General features: G+C 39.7%; 1 protein-coding gene across 1 annotated transcript in view; it reads right to left on the bottom strand.

The window, feature by feature from the left end:
• Positions 1 to 16,695, bottom strand: part of LOC113197473 (alpha-N-acetylgalactosaminide alpha-2,6-sialyltransferase 3) — a 518,158-nt gene that overhangs the window by 370,194 nt on the left and 131,269 nt on the right. The gene's annotated exons all lie outside the window — the stretch shown is intronic.

Below are 16,695 nucleotides of genomic sequence, written 5' to 3'. Positions count from 1 at the left end.
CATGGTAGTTTCTAGATTTGAATACATTTGACTTCAAATTATACCCTCCTTCTCCAGAATTAATTTACCAATGGACACCTTACTTGGGAAAGTAAAAAATGAGGCCCTGTGCCTTAGAAGTAGAAATAGTCAGCAAAATAAGGGAGGAGGATACAGAAGAGAAAGATGAAAGGTGGTGATAGAAGAACCTCCCATTAGCACAGGACCTCTTTGCCTCTCATTGTGGCTCTGCATCAGATTGCTAAAGGAAGTTGGGGTTGGAAGCTGGTGTTTCATTATGGAGAATTCAAGACCCCTCCTCCCACATCTTCCTTTCCTCTCCCATGGAAAGGAGTATCATTGGCTGCTCAAGTTTAACGGTGCTGATTTGGATCACATGTTGAGAAATTCAGAAGTTAGGGGGGAGAAATCATTATTGAGGCAAAATGTTCCTTTGTTGTATTGTTCCATGTGGCCAGAGTGATGATAAGGCCAGACCTTCAGATGCTTCTTTCTAGGAGGCCATTGAGGGCAGAAGGACAGAGGGCAGTCCCAGGACTCCAGCCCAAAGAACCCCAGGGCACCACAGTGGCCAGGACAATCTGCCAATGTCATTAGAGCCCAAAGACCCCTGGCTCTTATGCTCACTTCTTCCTTATCTTTTTTTTTTAATATAATTTAGTGGTAGATGAACTATATCTTTATTTTTATTTATTTATTTTTATGTGGTGCTCAGGATCGAACCCAGAGCCTCACACATGCAAGGGGCAAGCACTCTACCACTGAGCTACAACCCCAGCCCGCTTTATCTCTTTTTAAACAGTAAAATTCCAAGATACAGGAGCAGTCTTAGAAAGTAAAAGTAGTTACCTAAAATGCCCCAGATTGAAAAGACTCAAAATACCTGATAAATACGTCTGGACCAAAAAAAAAAAAAAATCCGTAGATTTGTTATGATGTGTACACTCAGACGCACAGCATGTGCTATTTTTCTGCCCTGGAAATAGCTTCCTCTCACACCTACTTCAACTCTTCCACTTGAAAAAATCCTACTCATCCTTTGTGGCTGAAGTCCAAAGCAGTGGCTGTAATGAAACCCTCTCCCTGCTCTCTGTGGTTGGTTCCTCCTCCTCTGAAATCTCAGAGCTCTTTGTTTATTGTCTACAGAGGCCGAGATGCAGCCTCACAACCAGCCGAGCAGCACCATCCATCTCCTCCGCTACATTGTTGAGCTCCTGGACACAGGATGCTTCTGTCCAGTGCCCAGCACCTGCCTGTCAGGGAACGAGCCCTTCACCAACGTCTGTGGATGCACTAACCAATGAAGGCCTGGGAATGCCCTAGGATTGCCTGCTTGGTCGCTGGTGTTTCGGGAGGCTCAGCCTCTCCTGGCTGAAGGTTGTCTCATGCTGGGGGCATCCATCTCGTGCATTTTTCATTTTCCATAATGGCCTCTTCTTTTCATGCATTTTATTGATCTGAGTGATGAAATTTATTATTTATTAGATTTCTGTAATAGCTTTGTTCCAAAGAGCACAGTGGGATATGCAGAGACTCCTAGGCAACGGCAAAGAAGACCAGAACAAAGGAAGCGCAGTGTGGGAAATGGAGAGGAGGACAAGAAGATGCAAGCCAGGAAGGATTTGCAAAGCAGCACCACTGTCCTCAGAGAAGTAGCAGCCAGGTCAGACTCCTGGGAGCCCATGTCAATCCTGGCCTCCGCCCAGCCTCCACCCTCACCAGGTTTGTCTGGCAGTCTGACAGGAGAAACAGTATGAAAAGCACTTTGAAAAGATAAAAGCATACTACAAATGCAACGTAATATTATTCCATTATCATTAATCAACATTAATATAATTCATTCAGTAGCAGGAAGTATTTCCTATCCAGGCAAGTGAGGTGGAAAGTTCAGAGTATCCATCTTCCTCTGCTAAACTATAAGTTCTCCAAAAGCAAGGACCACACTGTATTCATTTCTCACACAGGCTAGGTCCCCAACAGAATGTTCCAAATGATACCAAATCCTGCAGAAGCATCTTCATTCTATCTGGAATCTCCAGAAGCATATTCATTCTATCTGGAATCCTAGTGGGCGACTGTAAATTTAATATCCTCATACTTCCTTCCATGCTAGTCTGAATTCCCATGGGATGGCCCTAAGAGAAAACTGGTTTTCTTTCTTCCATTTACAGACATTACCTTATGAATTCTTAGCCTATGACACACATTTAGCTTCCACCATATTTCTGGAAAAGCAGTCATGGGTGGATACTCTTAAGTATACCTTAAACCTTTCAGATTCTTTTGGTGGGGGTACCGGGGATTAAACTTGGGGGCACTAAACCACTGAATCACATCCCCAGTCCTGTTTGGTATGTTATTTAAAGACAGGTTCTCACTGAGTTGCTTAGCACCTTGCTTTTGCTGAGTCTGGGTTTGAACTCTCGATCCTCCTGCCTCAGCCTCCTGAGTCAATGGGATCACAGGTGAGCATCATGCACCTGATAAACCTTTCAGCTTTATTGAATAGTTCCTTTAATGAGCCCAAATAGGCCCTCTCTTCTTCTGCTGCACTACAAATAAGATCCTCCTTAAAATAAGAATGTCTGAAGTGGTTCATTGACTCCATGTGAGCCTCTGCATCCCTCCCAGATACCATTAACTTGACTATTTGCTTCCATGGCTCTCAGGGATGCTTGCCTGGCCCTGGGCCCTTCCTCTCAAGGCACTCTTGAAACTAACCTCGAGTTCTCTGAAGGCAGGAGCCAGCTTTTATTAGTCTGGGCATTCTTAACAAGGGCTTGGGGACTCTGTTTACTGAACGTTAACTGAATCAGGAACTTGCCACTATTTTAAATACATTACTTACTAGATCAAAGTGACGACTTTATGTCTGTTTAATTAACAGTTTTTAATGCAACCACTGAGCTTCCTATCTAAAAATTACGGTAGAACCTTGATTATACAAACTCAATACATTATTCAGAAAATCGCATTTACATACAAAAGCCAAAGTAGATAGTTATGAATTTGTGAAATTTTCTGCCATCATTCAAAGAGTTTCACAGGTTGGGATGACAGTCTTGTTTACAATCACAAAGAAATAGAGAAGCCAAAATCATCCCACCACTCTAATTATCAGTTGAGAAATCTGTAAGCTGTGGATAATCAGATAAAGAATGTCCTTTGAAGGTTCCTAAGAGGGTTAGAAGGAGGGAAGGCTGACCCAGTGGCTGACAGTAGTCCTCAAGTAGCAAGGAGCATCATAGACACGGTTGTCCTTTAAGGTTTCTCCTCACCAACAGTACCTACGGCAAATTCACACAGTGCTTATTATACTCATGTCATCCAAACCTCACCCTATGAGGTAGTGCCACAGATTGACCTGTTCTCTCTCAAAACTCAAATGTTGAAATTCTAAATCCAAGCACCTCAGAATGTGACCGTTTGGAGATTAGGGCATGACAGATGTAACTAGTTAACTCGAAATGAGGTCATACTGGACTAGAAAGGATCCCTAATCCAATACAACTGATTTTCGTATAAAATGGGGAAATCAGGACACAGACTGGTACACTGGGAGAATACCATGATGTCCTGCAGAGAGCAGGACCTCAAAGATTGCCAGCAAACCAGAAGTCCACAGAAGACACCAGCCCTGCCAACACTCAGACTTCTCACCTCCAGAACTGTAACACGGTGAATTTCTTATTCAGTCACCCATTTGCAGTACTTTGTCACAACAGCCCTTGCAAATTTATACAGGTAGGTATTCACACAATCCCCATTTCAACTTGGGGAAGCTGAGGCACAGGAATTTATCCAGTATATTCAATGAAAGATACCTACTTACTTATAGTGCTTTTAATGAATCCAATGCAGGCCGGCTTTATCACTTGACACTCACCTATATACATCTGGGCAATGATATTTGTGAGATAATCTTTTTCCCCTTTGAACAATAGCTCCAAACAGCTTTTGCTTTTCCCTTGAAAGCCAAAAAACATCAGCAGAGTGACTGACTCCTGGCACACTGCAAGGAAATGCCCAAATGCCGGACCCTGCTAACTGGGGTTTAAGCAACTCCATCTCTGTGAAGAAGCTGAAGCCCAATCTCTCTGGTTGGAGCAGCTGTATTTGGGTGGTGGGAGACATCAGATCTGACTGCCTGCATAGAGACCTTCAGGCTACTCTTTGGAAGGATGCCTTTCAATGTAAATTTGATTGATTTACTATTATGCATATCCTTCATCTTCCACAGGCCCTGTGGGAAGAAGAGAAAGGAATTCATTCCTTCCTGATAAATTGGTCCTAGAAAAACCTAGTTAAGAAGCTGAGAAGGACTATTCAGTCCTTTCAAACAATAACCTTTAAAAGCAACAGCAGTGTTTCTCATGGCTGCCTCTGTTTACTACAAAATGTGTTTTGAAGATTGAATTTTCTTGGAATTGCTATACAGAGAAACTCAGGTGTAGAGCCCAGTTTATAGAGTAACAGCAGGGGATTCTAGAAAAGAGGTCAGATGAAGATACGGGAGTACATAGGGCTTCAGTACAGATAGGAATCTGCCTTCTTGCTATGATTTTTCACTGGTGTACAAAGCACACCGTTCCAAACTGCTTCCAACTGGAAGAGACAGATCCTGAAATCCCAATTGGAGAGCACAGTTCTTTGATAATTCCTCCGTATGGGCATTAAAATGCAAACACTAATTCCTCCAACCTAAGAGCAGAAATTTTCTTTTCTTGGTGCCGGGGATTGAATCCAGGGCCTCACCTATGCTAAGGAGCAAAACTTTCCCTGGGAGCTGATTTAGTTAACTATTTCTCTGCTGTGACCAAAAGACCAGACAAGAACAATTTTTAAAGAAGGAAAAGTTTAGTTGGGGCTCAATATGTCAGAGGTCTCAGTCCATAAATGTCCAACTCCATAATTCTTGGCCTGAGGTGAGGAAGAATATCATGACAGAAGAGTGTGGTGGAGGAAACCAGCTAGGAACATGACCACAATGAAGCAGAGAGACACCTTTCATCAGCCCCAAAATATATACCCCAAAGGCACACTCACCTGCTCCAGTCCCAGCCTACCTGTCTACAGTTACCACCCAGTTAATCCCTATCAGTGTATCAACACACTGATTAGATTAAGGTTCTCGTAACCCAATCATTTCACCTCTGAATGTTCTAGTATTGGCTCACACATGAACCTTATGAGGATACCTCATATCTAAACCATAATAGGAACATTCCTTCATTTCCCTCAGCTGAAAATGAAGCCAAAACATAGTCTCAGAACCTACACTATGAAACAGCCATTTAGAAGGACCCAGTCCATTGCTAGGGGAAGGTGCAGAGGAATCTAGGAGGAAAGAAAGCAGAAAACCACCTGGAGAGACATAGAAGATCGAAGAGCAGAAGGAGCAGCAAGCACCCAGGAGGGAATGTGATGCTGTGGATAAAAACACAGGCTTTGGTATCACACAGAAGCACACTGGAGTCAGAGCCTTCCCCTCTGATCGTTTTATGTTCTTGGACAAATTATTTAACCTCTCAGTCTACATTTTCACATCCATTTGATAAAAATAACAATATTGAATGGCATTTCTTCTTGGGCTGCATATTACCCACTAAGGAGCTCTTTTAGACATATTTTTAATTGCCCCCTCATTAAATTTTAATGCTACTGATAAAGCAGTGACCTGTTGACATACTATATTTTTATCTGTGCTTTGTACATTAAAAAGTACACTCCTTTGCTCTGAGGAGTAATTTTTGACCTCAGGGGCAATGTTACCCCACTGAAAATGCACATTGTATATGGTTGTTGTTATAAGTAAATGCTACACTGTAGATGGAGCTCTCCACACACTGCTTGGCAGCAGAAACAACATAAAATATTTAACAACAGTCTCTACCCTGGTCTTACTGATTAAGCACAGGCACTGCCCATGTAAAAGGGATAAACACCTTAAATAACTGGTCAACCATACCAGTGCATATCCCATGAGATAGACTGAACTACAGGTCACAATTCTATGGAAGCACTATGCACCCACACTTTACCTTGGTCCTCTGGTTGGTGGATGTCCTTCGCCACTTTGATTTTTTTGGCAGGCTCATGTGCTTTATTTGACCAATGCATGTTAAATTACTCTCACCTAAAACTTATAAGTCTTAAAGAGGCTGTTAATCCCCCTATCATGTATTTTATGCTTATGCAGGTGAATATTTGGACTCATAGCAGATCTTTATTTATAACTCTCTTAACTTTCATTATATTGGATACCACTGTTTGTAACTGGCCTCATCCAATGTTCATATTATAGGAAGTAGTAGGAGGGGTTTTAGTTGTAATAGGTGCAGTATTAATATTATTAATGGAGAGGAATAGGGAGGGAGTGAGGGAGGGAAAGAACCAGGAAGGATGAGTGTGGCAGCAGCAAACATGTATTGACTGGGCAGTAGGTAGTTTTCCAATCCTGTTGAGACTTGATTGTCTGATCCAATATGGCAGACACTCCTCATGATGGAGGGGGACAAGTTTCCCTGCACTGGAAAACAGGGACTTGTTAACAGAGAGGAGAAGAAGTTGTGAAGCGATTTATTCATGTCCAAATACAGCCCAGTTATCCTGAGCAAGAGAGACCTGAAGCAGGAGAATAGAAACATAGAGAAAGGAGCTCATTTGGTCAGATGAACTACACAAACTGTAGAAGCCCAATCAGAAAAAGAGCCCTTTACACTCCTATGGCCAGACCACAGGTTTGGTCCTATCAGAGTGGAATGTGGGCTGAGATTCAGAATTATGCTCCCTCCAGCAAAGGACTTGGTTCAGGTAAAAATTGCTCAACTATACCCGACAACCCTGGAGGTGGGGTAAATGGATCTCCTGGAAGATCACACAGTACCATTCCTACCTACAGCGGGGTAAAACTGCTGACAACACAGAAATGAACTCAAGTCCACATATGATAGATAAGGTGCTTCCTTGAACCACATTAGTCACAGACAGGCATCTTCTCAATATTTCCAGTTGCTAATGCTTCTCTCTGTGCAGTGTTGATCACTATAGGTTAAGCAATGCTGATGCTTTTTTGTAAAGTTTTACAGGGTGCTAAAGAATTGGGTTCTTGAACCAGACTTAACGGCATCAAAGCCTGGCCCTATTCTATATAAAGCATAGAAGCTTGGATAAGTCGAGTATTCCCTTGTAAAATGGGAATGATGAGAGTGTCAGCCTATAAGCATTGTCAAGATTCTATCCGATGTCTCAGCTATCACACACAACAAACCAGCCTGAGTGTTAATAGCTTAAAACAACACTGTCAAAAAATTTAAAATATAATTTCTAAATGATCGATCCATCATTTGAACTTCCATGTAATCTATCCAAAAGAATTGAAAGCGGGTCTCAAAGAAATATTTGTATACCCATGTTCATAGCAGTTTTATATTCAGTGACCATTTGGATGGAAGCAACCCAAATGTCCTTTGACAGATGAAGGAAAAGCTAAAAAGCGATATATACATACAACGGAATGTTATGCCACCTTAAAAATGAAGGAAATTCTGATACATACTACAACATGGATGAATTATTAAGGAACATTAAACTAAGTGAAATAAGGAAGTCACTCAAATAACATGATTCTAGCATGATTTCCCTCATATAGGACATCTTTTTTTGGTAGTCAAATTCAGAAAGTAGACTGGTTGTAGCCAGAGAGTAGCAGGAGGGAGAAGTTGGGAGTTATTTAACAGCTAGGTTTTCAATTTTACAAGATGAAAAGGCTTTGGAGATTTGGTTGTACTGCCATGTGAAGGTACTTAACACTACTGAATTATACACTTAAAATGATTAACGTGGTAAATTTCACATTCTATATATTTTACCAGAGTGTAAAAATAAAATAACAATAAAAATTTAAATTAAAAAGCAACCGTTTTCTTAACTCCTAATTCTGTGGAAAGCAATTTAAGCTCTTCCTTGCCCACAGCCATCTGGTAGCTCAGCTGGACCTGGGTTGTTCAAGACGGCATCTCTTGCATAGCTTGGTGCTATCTCTTAGCTGGGCCTCCATTTGCACATGGTCTTTCATTCCAGATCTGTGTTCCAAGAGGGAGAGAGAGAAGTGGCAAGGTCTCTTGAGGCCTTGTCTTGCAAGCTGCAAAATGTCAGGTTCACTACAGTCTATGGGTCAAAGAATGTCACAAGGCCAGTCCAGACTCAAAGAAGGGGCAAACAGATTTCCCTCATGAAGAGGGAGAGGCAGACAGTAAATTTACATTGCAAATGTGCATGCATAGAGATGGGAAGGAATTATTATAGAGCTCTTCACAAATACACTACCACTTAGGGCATTAAGAACAGTGGCTCACACTTGGTGAGCACTTAACAAGTATTTATTTCTGTGGTTGTTACAATTCTTAAAATTCCTGAAATGTTTGCCAATTGACAGACTGATTCTGAGACCTTCTAATATATTTCTTTTGATCAGAGAAGAGGAAAAGACATCAGTTACTATTAGGAGTCTGTATTTCACAAATTAAAGTCTAAATAAATGCAAACCAAATATCACATTGTGAAATTTAATAATGCTTATCACACACTTTTTCCATAAATTGATTCAATTCAGTAGGTTCACCTAATCTTACATAAAATTAAATTAATTTGAAAAAATACTTGAACCCTAGTATATCGCCAGAAGATCCTAAAGGCTCAACTGATAAAATAAAGAATAATTCAAAAACAATGTAGATCTTTGCTTATGAACAATGTTTAAGTACTTTTGCTTCCTTCTTTTCTTTCATCATATTAAAGCTCCATAATTGCAGTTCTTAAGTATAAAAGTTACAGAGTGAATATGGATAATAAACTCAATGCAGAAGAAATCAAATATAGTAAAATAAGGTGCAATTTGATTTCAAACTGTTTTTAGGCATTTGGTCCAACTTCTCATCTTAACATTTATACGTACTCTTTAAGGTTTGGGAGAAGTCATTGCTGAAATGTCATTGAATTTTGATTAGAAAAAGATAAAAGAACAACTGGCTTTGTTTCTCCTGTTTTATCTGGCCCTATTATCCATATAAGCAAAGGTATGGGATAGTTGGAACTTCTAAGCTAACTCCTATGTAAGCATGCCCTAGTCTTTTGATGACCTGCTAAGCTCAGATCTCCAATTTCCAAATCTTTTGAGAATAATGTTTGAAAAGGTTTTCCTTTATACTATTACATTTTTTAAAAGGGAAGGTGGGGGGAAGCCATTGGCGATTGATTTCTGTTACAAAAAGGCCCCTGTGCTCCTCCCTACTCAGTAGCATGAGAATGGGTTCAGGGTCAGACAATAATGCCTAATGCACGCATTGACATTTAGTAATTCACTTCACCTCTCAGAACTTTCCACACTGGGAATGGCAAATGGAGGCCCCTGGTGCATCTCTCTCATGCCAGCCAAAGCTCCCCTCCAGAGCTAGTAAATGCTAATGTACCCAAAGGAACAACAATATATGAAACTGTCCACTTACAGAAACCACACAATTAAAAAGTGCTCCCGGACAATATTGTTGCCTGCCCAACAAAGCCCTATGGAAATAAATGAAAACCAACCAAATGAGAACAAGCAAAGGCTAGTTATTCAGAGCTTGCTAGCCAGGGAGTTAGCCAGGGAAGTTGGAAAACTTTATCCTGAAAAAAAAGGAAAGCTTCCAGTGTGCCCTGATAGGCTGCAGAAAAAGGGAAGCTGTAGATGGGCAGAGGGGCATCCTGTGTGATGGGTTAGGCTTTCTCTAGCTGGTCCTAAAGCTGAATGTGGAGACAGAAATTGCCAGTTGTTAATCAAATTCTGGCCATTTGGGACCAATCATTACAGAAGTTATTGTATAGCCACCAGGATTGGTACTAGAGATGGCAGTCTGAATTCCTAAAGAATAGCTTATATAGCAAGCTAGCTTCCTGGACTGTTGACTGTGGATATGGGGCTGAAGTCCTAGACAGGATGCTGAAGGTTGTGGGTCAGGATTCTATTCTTATACGTGGTCTGGACATTGTCTGTGTATATTTAGCCTCTCAGCACTCAATGAAACCAGAGCAGGTGCCGTGAGCATTAACCTGGTGAATGTAATTTGAATTTGATAAAGCCTGACAGAGGATGGCTCCCTTCCCCACCCTGCCTTTGTATCTGTTCAGGTGTCTATCAACATTTATCATCTAAAGATGATCATCAATGCATAGGGTTTTTATCTTGACTGGCATGAACCCCTCTGAGCAGAAACTACTGTTTATGTTGCTTCAAACTTAGACATGGGCAAACAATTTGAATCAAAATCTACTTTCAGCTGAAATAAAAAAAGGTTACACATTTAATGTTTCTTGACAGGAGAAAGCACCTTTCATTTATAGAGATAACATTTTTCTTAAAAGGAAACCAATGAGATATCTGAGGAATAGATAATTAAAAAATAATTTATAAGACTGACATAATAGTACCTCCGGAGCTCTGAGACCCACTTCCTACTGAGTTTTAAAATGTGCTGCTGTGGTTTGACCCAGAGAACAGAGTAGATCAGAAAATGTGGTAGATTGTCAGACGTGAAGTAGACCAAAAATGAATCTGAAAGAGGGCTTCACAAAGTTCCACCTCAAAATGACCTTTCTTTCCAAGGTTACTGAGTCACCTATAAATTAACCTAATTAATACAAATGTTTGGGGAAAAGAATCATATTTGTGCCATAAATTTAGATTAATGAAAGACAGAAGACCTATAATATGAGAATGTATATATGAGAAAAAGTTATATTGTAAAGAGAGAGATTGTTCTTAGAGGTGTCATGATTTTATTTATAGTATTACTGAAACCGCAGGGCTTTGCTTAAAATTTGGCACCCCTGAACCATAATGTTCTTAAAAATTCCTAAGTGGTAGACAAAGCTCTATAAAATGGTCCATTTCCACATTTCAATAGGAAAATCAATCCTCGTCTAGAGCAAATGTATTTTGCTACAATAGACATCTTTCTGCCTTGACATCCTAACCTCAATTCTCTTGGGCCTGAAGCATAATTGCAGCTGATTGGTGTTTACCTCCAGATACACACTTTGTTAACAAAGTAATGAAATTAAATGTTCCACAAATGAGTACTTGTAGGTTTTAGGTTTTGTTTTTTTTTTTTCCTTCCCACCAAACAGATTCTAGAAAGCACATCCCTTTCAAAAGAAGCTCAGCACAATATTTTCCAAGTTTTCCATATAGTCATAGCTTTAAATCTCTTGCAACACTTTGGATGTGTACTATAATATATGGTCTCTTGAGAGCAAATAATAGTAGAAACATCCTATTGAGTTAGTACCTGCTGATTATTGCTGTCACTGAACATTTAAAAAGAACAACAAGGAGGTTTTGGAATTTTCCCTAGGGATTTTTAAAATATAAGATATATACCCAATCAATGCTAGGGTGGCAGACTCAACTGCTGCTACGATATATTCCACTAGTGGAATTTAAATATGTGCATGATACACTGACATACTTGCATTTTCTTTGAATAAAAATCATAAATATCCTCTATAGTTTTAATTAATTTTTGCAAATATTTACCAGCATGCTGTCTGTCCTGGACCCCAGGTCGATGATAAAGATACAAAGATGGGTGAATACAGTCCCTACTCTCAAGTACTTCACTGTCTAGAGGGAAAATAAGGAGGACAAACACATAACTTTAATACAATGTGATAACTGCCACAAGAGAAACTGATCTTGAAGTTCTCAGACTTCCCAAATGAAGATTTAATGAATTCTTCCAGAATGGTTGAGGGAAGGCTGACATTCAGCCATGGAACCACCACCATGGGTCTTGTTTACCTCCGAAGTCCATTTTGATTCATCAGGGCCATAGCATCCTGAATGCAGACGTGGAAGGCACATAAAGAAGGGCCTTCCAGGACACGGAATTTTTAAAAGTAGGGATAAAGTCCCTGGGTTCACCTGTCAGTCTGAACCATCAGTTGATATTTACAGTTGTATCAGGCTTTGACTTCCATTGTGCTCCTGAATCATTTTTGAAGGAAAAAAAAAAATCAGCAACAACAACAAATACCAGTATGTCTGCATGATCGAGAAATATTTCTCAGGGCTGAGATGTAGTTTTGTGGTAGGGCTCTTGCCTAGCATGTGCAAAGCTCTGGGTTTGATCCCCAGCAATGGAAAAAAAAAAAAAGAAAAGGATTTATCTTTTTATCAGAAATGTCAGTGAAACCCCACCTAGTGTCTAAGAACTAGAATCATTCTCTGGGTTTTCCAATTGTTGAGAATGCAGTAAAATTCAATTCACCATCCCCAACAATTTTCCTAACAAGTATATCTGTAAAATCATTTATGATACAATGCAACCCACTCTATAAGAAAAAAGAAGTCATTCCAATTAGACCACAGGAAGCCACAGAGGTCCCCCTGGAGAGTAAACAGGCTCCTTTCTTACGGAGCCTGTTTACCTCCATTCCTGGGTTGGCAGGAAATGCCAGTCCAAACACTGATCATAGAAGTATTCTAGGAGACAAAGTAAATTCCTTTTTTCAGAAGAAACACACAGCATTAAGTCAAATTTCAATATTTCACACCCTCCACTATCTGCCAGACAAGAAGAAAAACCCTGAACGTGGTGTTTTATACCCACAGTCTGGGTGCAATTGATTTACTTTCATTGGAATCATTCATCTATCAGGGCCTGAAAACATAAATGTCAAAGCGGCCATAATATATTTGCACCAATAAAGTCATCAGTTATGCTTTCATACCACATAGAGAGAGAGGACTTTATTAACCTTCATGAGGATTAAATACAAGAAAAATGTTAAAGGAAACCACTTGGTGAGATTCTTGGTGAGAGGGTGTATAAGGGTGGGTAGAGTAGGGTAGAAAGAGACAAGTAAGTAGTGATGGGGCCTTAAGATGGGTAAACACAGTCCCCACCCTAGGATGGGTAAGGATGAGCAAGTAGGCTCTTAATAAAATGGCTCCTATCGGATCTTAAATCTTGCCTGCTCCCATACAAAACTCACTGTCCTCTCATCCCAATTTGTCATCATTTCCTCTCCATTGTGCAATTCATAGACACATGCAACTTATTAACAGACTATTTCCCCTACTTTTCCACAAGCTATTATCTAAGTGATATTATTTCCTTACAAAATGAGAGAACATTAACTAGGCTCTCTAAATCCAGTGAAGCATATGGCAGGTTAGAAACTGCCTTCAGAACAAACAGTGACATAGCCAAAGGCTGCTTAGGATGGCCTTAAATGCTACTTGAGGATAGGGTGGGGTTTCTTTCCTTCTTTAATGGTCCTCTCCCCCACCCCCACTTCTGTACTAGGTCTCTTTCTTGCATCCATCAATGGCTAATCTCAGTAAAGGAACTTACAGAGTCTTTCAGACTAATACACATACCACTTAAAAAGCATAATGCGCTCTTCACAGGGGACCAAGCCTGAAGCTAAAGTAACAAAGTTCTAATTATGAAATTTCTGGCATCCATATACAGGAATGGAGTCTGAGGAGGAGTCGTTCTTTGGATGGCAAACATCAGATTAAATCCCATTTCAGGAAATTTAGAGGCCTTTTAAAGTCTTCCAGCATAATGAATTTTGATTGCATCAAATATACTTTGAAATAAGATGACTTTGCCTTTGGATAGACAGTTGGGTACCATTTCTCAATAGAACAAAAACAAACAAACAAAAAAAAAGAGCTTCAGAAAAGTGTTAAAAAAGTGTCACTGTATTGGCCATTCCTCAGCCTGCATCCCCAAGCCACCAGGCAGGAAGCAGCCATCTGCCCAGGCAGGGCCCTGTCTTATAGCACCAAGTTGACATCCACACAGCCTGAAATAAACCACTCCTGGGTCTTCTGCTGTCATCAGATGCCTTCAATATCAACTAAATCTCCAGGGGACTAGGATGCCTGACCAGTTCTCTCTATTCTTAAGGGATTCACCGTCCTGCCTGAATCACTTGGTGAGAAAACTGCATTTTAATATGAGGCAAAGTCATCTTGTCATGCAGAACTTTTTATCAGGCTGATTTAGGGGAAATCTTTCTATCCACATAGGCCTTTCATCCCTTTAGAGATTTACGGAGAAGCTTATAACTACCAAAATCAATCTCTAGCACCAGAAATCTTTTGTTTCATAAAACTTAGAGGTATTTGTTATAATCTGTTTGTGCTGAACAGAGAATTGATGTGCTATTATTTAATAGAGGGGACCAAAATATTTCATCCAGGGCACAGGCAACCTGATGTCCAGATTCCACAAAATGCTCATTGCAACAAGACCATGTTGATTCGGGCCAAGTCTGTCTTAATTCCAACTGAGTGAAGCATGTGTCTTCTATCCTTTTTCCTATATGTTCAACAAATATTTAGTGAACATTTATTTTGGACCAACACCATTCTCTGGACTACAGATATAAAGATCAACAAATACATTTCTTGTTTTCATACTTAGCAGAGAGATGTAATGAGTGTCCTGAATAAAGCAAAAGAAGAGAGAGCAACACTTTATTTTTTTATTTCTGACAAAGTAGGTAAAATCTCTGAGACAAGGTGGCCTGGAGTAAAATTTTGAAGGTAAAACATAAGTTCAACAGGCAAAGCCATGGATGAGGAAAGGATATTACAAGAAGAATCGGCATCAGGTTCAAAGGCAGAAAAAATAGGAAGGGTTGAACAGTGGTCAGTGTGCAGTCAACATCAGATGATGGCTGGTGGTGCTGTGAGGCTGGAGAACTCGGCTTTGCACTAAAATGTTAAGATATTCTGGAATAAGTCCAGAAGGCCTTGGAGACTCAGATTCTAACTCTGGATCCTCTTCACATAAAATTTTACATACAGAGAGTTTAACAATTTTTTTTTGACTGTTATTTATGGACACAGGTTTACAAACTCCGGCTGCTAGTGACAATGGTAAAGGTAGAGAGGTTTTAGCCATAAAGGTCTTCATGATAAAATTCTTCCGAAAAAAAAATCATACCAGCATTAATAAAGCAGGAGAGAATAAAAGAATTAATTAGTAGAGTCAGGAAGACAGAAAGTTGTTGGAATATTCTGGAGAAAACCATTGCACAAGTTCTTAACTGTATTGACAATTGCAAGACAGTAACACGGATTTATATAAGCTCTGACCTGGCCTGGATGCTTCCAAAAGCACATTTCAAATGTTTAATTTTTAACAGTTAGGGATAGAGTTTTCACTTTCTAACCAAAAGCAGAAAACAAAGCAATAATACATACACTGGGATAAAAACAAAATTTTAGAATCTCCTCTTCAAGAAGATGGCCTCCCAGCAACAGAGAAATCATTCCCCCTCCATTACTCACATTACAGAGCCAAAAAACAAGTTTATTCCTTCAACACAATCAAAGCTCACACCAAAGGCTGGATAAATAAAGTTTTATAGGGAATATGAAATAATAGCCAAGATACTCTTGAGTCAAAAGTACTTTTATTTTAATAACACTTAACAATGATCTTTGCACTTAAATAAAATTAAATGAGAACTCTATCACTTATTTGGAAAACAAACAAAAACAAAGCTGATCTTACCAAAGTTTACTTTCAAGTGTGACAAGGCATGTACATCAGACTTTTATCCATTGTTGTTTTGAGTTGCTGAACATATGAAATGCAAGTAAGAGAGAAAGCAGGCAAAATAGTACAAACAGCACACTACAGGGACACAGCCACATCAGTGTTTATAGCAGCACAATTCACAATAGCTAAACTGTGGAGCCAACCTAGATGCCCTTTAGTAGATGAATGGATAAAGAAAATGTGGTATATATACACAATGGAATATTATTCAGCTTTTAAAAGAGAATAAAATCATGGCATTTGCAGGTAAGTAGATGAAGCTGGAGAATACAATTCTAAGTGAAATTAACCAATTCCAAAAAAACAAATGCCAAATGATTTCTCTGATTTAAGGATGCTGATCCATAATATGTGGGGGTGGAGGGTGGGGGTGGGGTGGGAGATTAAATGAACTCTAGATAAGGCAAAGGGGAAAAAGGGAGGGAGGGGAAGGGAGGGACAATAGGGGTAGGGAAGACAGTGGAATTCGATGGTCATCATTATCCTAAGTATGTGTAAGAAGACACGAAGGATGTGACTCTACTTTGTGTACAACCAGAGATATGAACAATTGTGCTCTATATGTGTAATATGAATTGTAATGCATTCTGTTTTCATATATAACAATTTTTTTAAAAAAAATGAATCATGATTGTGGTTATAGAATCTCTTAGGCAAGGGACTGTGACTTGGAATGATGGATGGACAATGACCTGAGTGACATATTCCAGCACTGGGGAAGAGAAGCTATGAAACCCAGGTACAGGCTCGAGCTGGGTAAGAGCCACATTTGTTTTCCACATCATTTTAAGGTAGCTGATATCCAGCAGCCGACCTTAGTACAATCAAACCCATCATGGTGTACAAAATGACAATAAGAGCTTCCACTAGAGCATATTAAATAATTGCCCCAGGGCACGTGGTTGGAACTAAAATCATGCCTTCTAGACTTTTCCCAAGCCCGGGGTTCTTTGGTCAAAACAAAACAAACAAACAAAAAATTGTAATTTTTTGATGTATTATGACTATAGTCTTAAGGTTTCTAGGGAAATTCATTAAACTTTCCTAATTGAGGCTACTCCAGTCTGTC

Source organism: Urocitellus parryii, chromosome 11, assembly GCF_045843805.1.
Source record: "Urocitellus parryii isolate mUroPar1 chromosome 11, mUroPar1.hap1, whole genome shotgun sequence".
In the NCBI taxonomy this organism is placed as follows: domain Eukaryota; kingdom Metazoa; phylum Chordata; class Mammalia; order Rodentia; family Sciuridae; genus Urocitellus; species Urocitellus parryii.
This window is presented reverse-complemented; position numbering and strand designations above follow the sequence as displayed.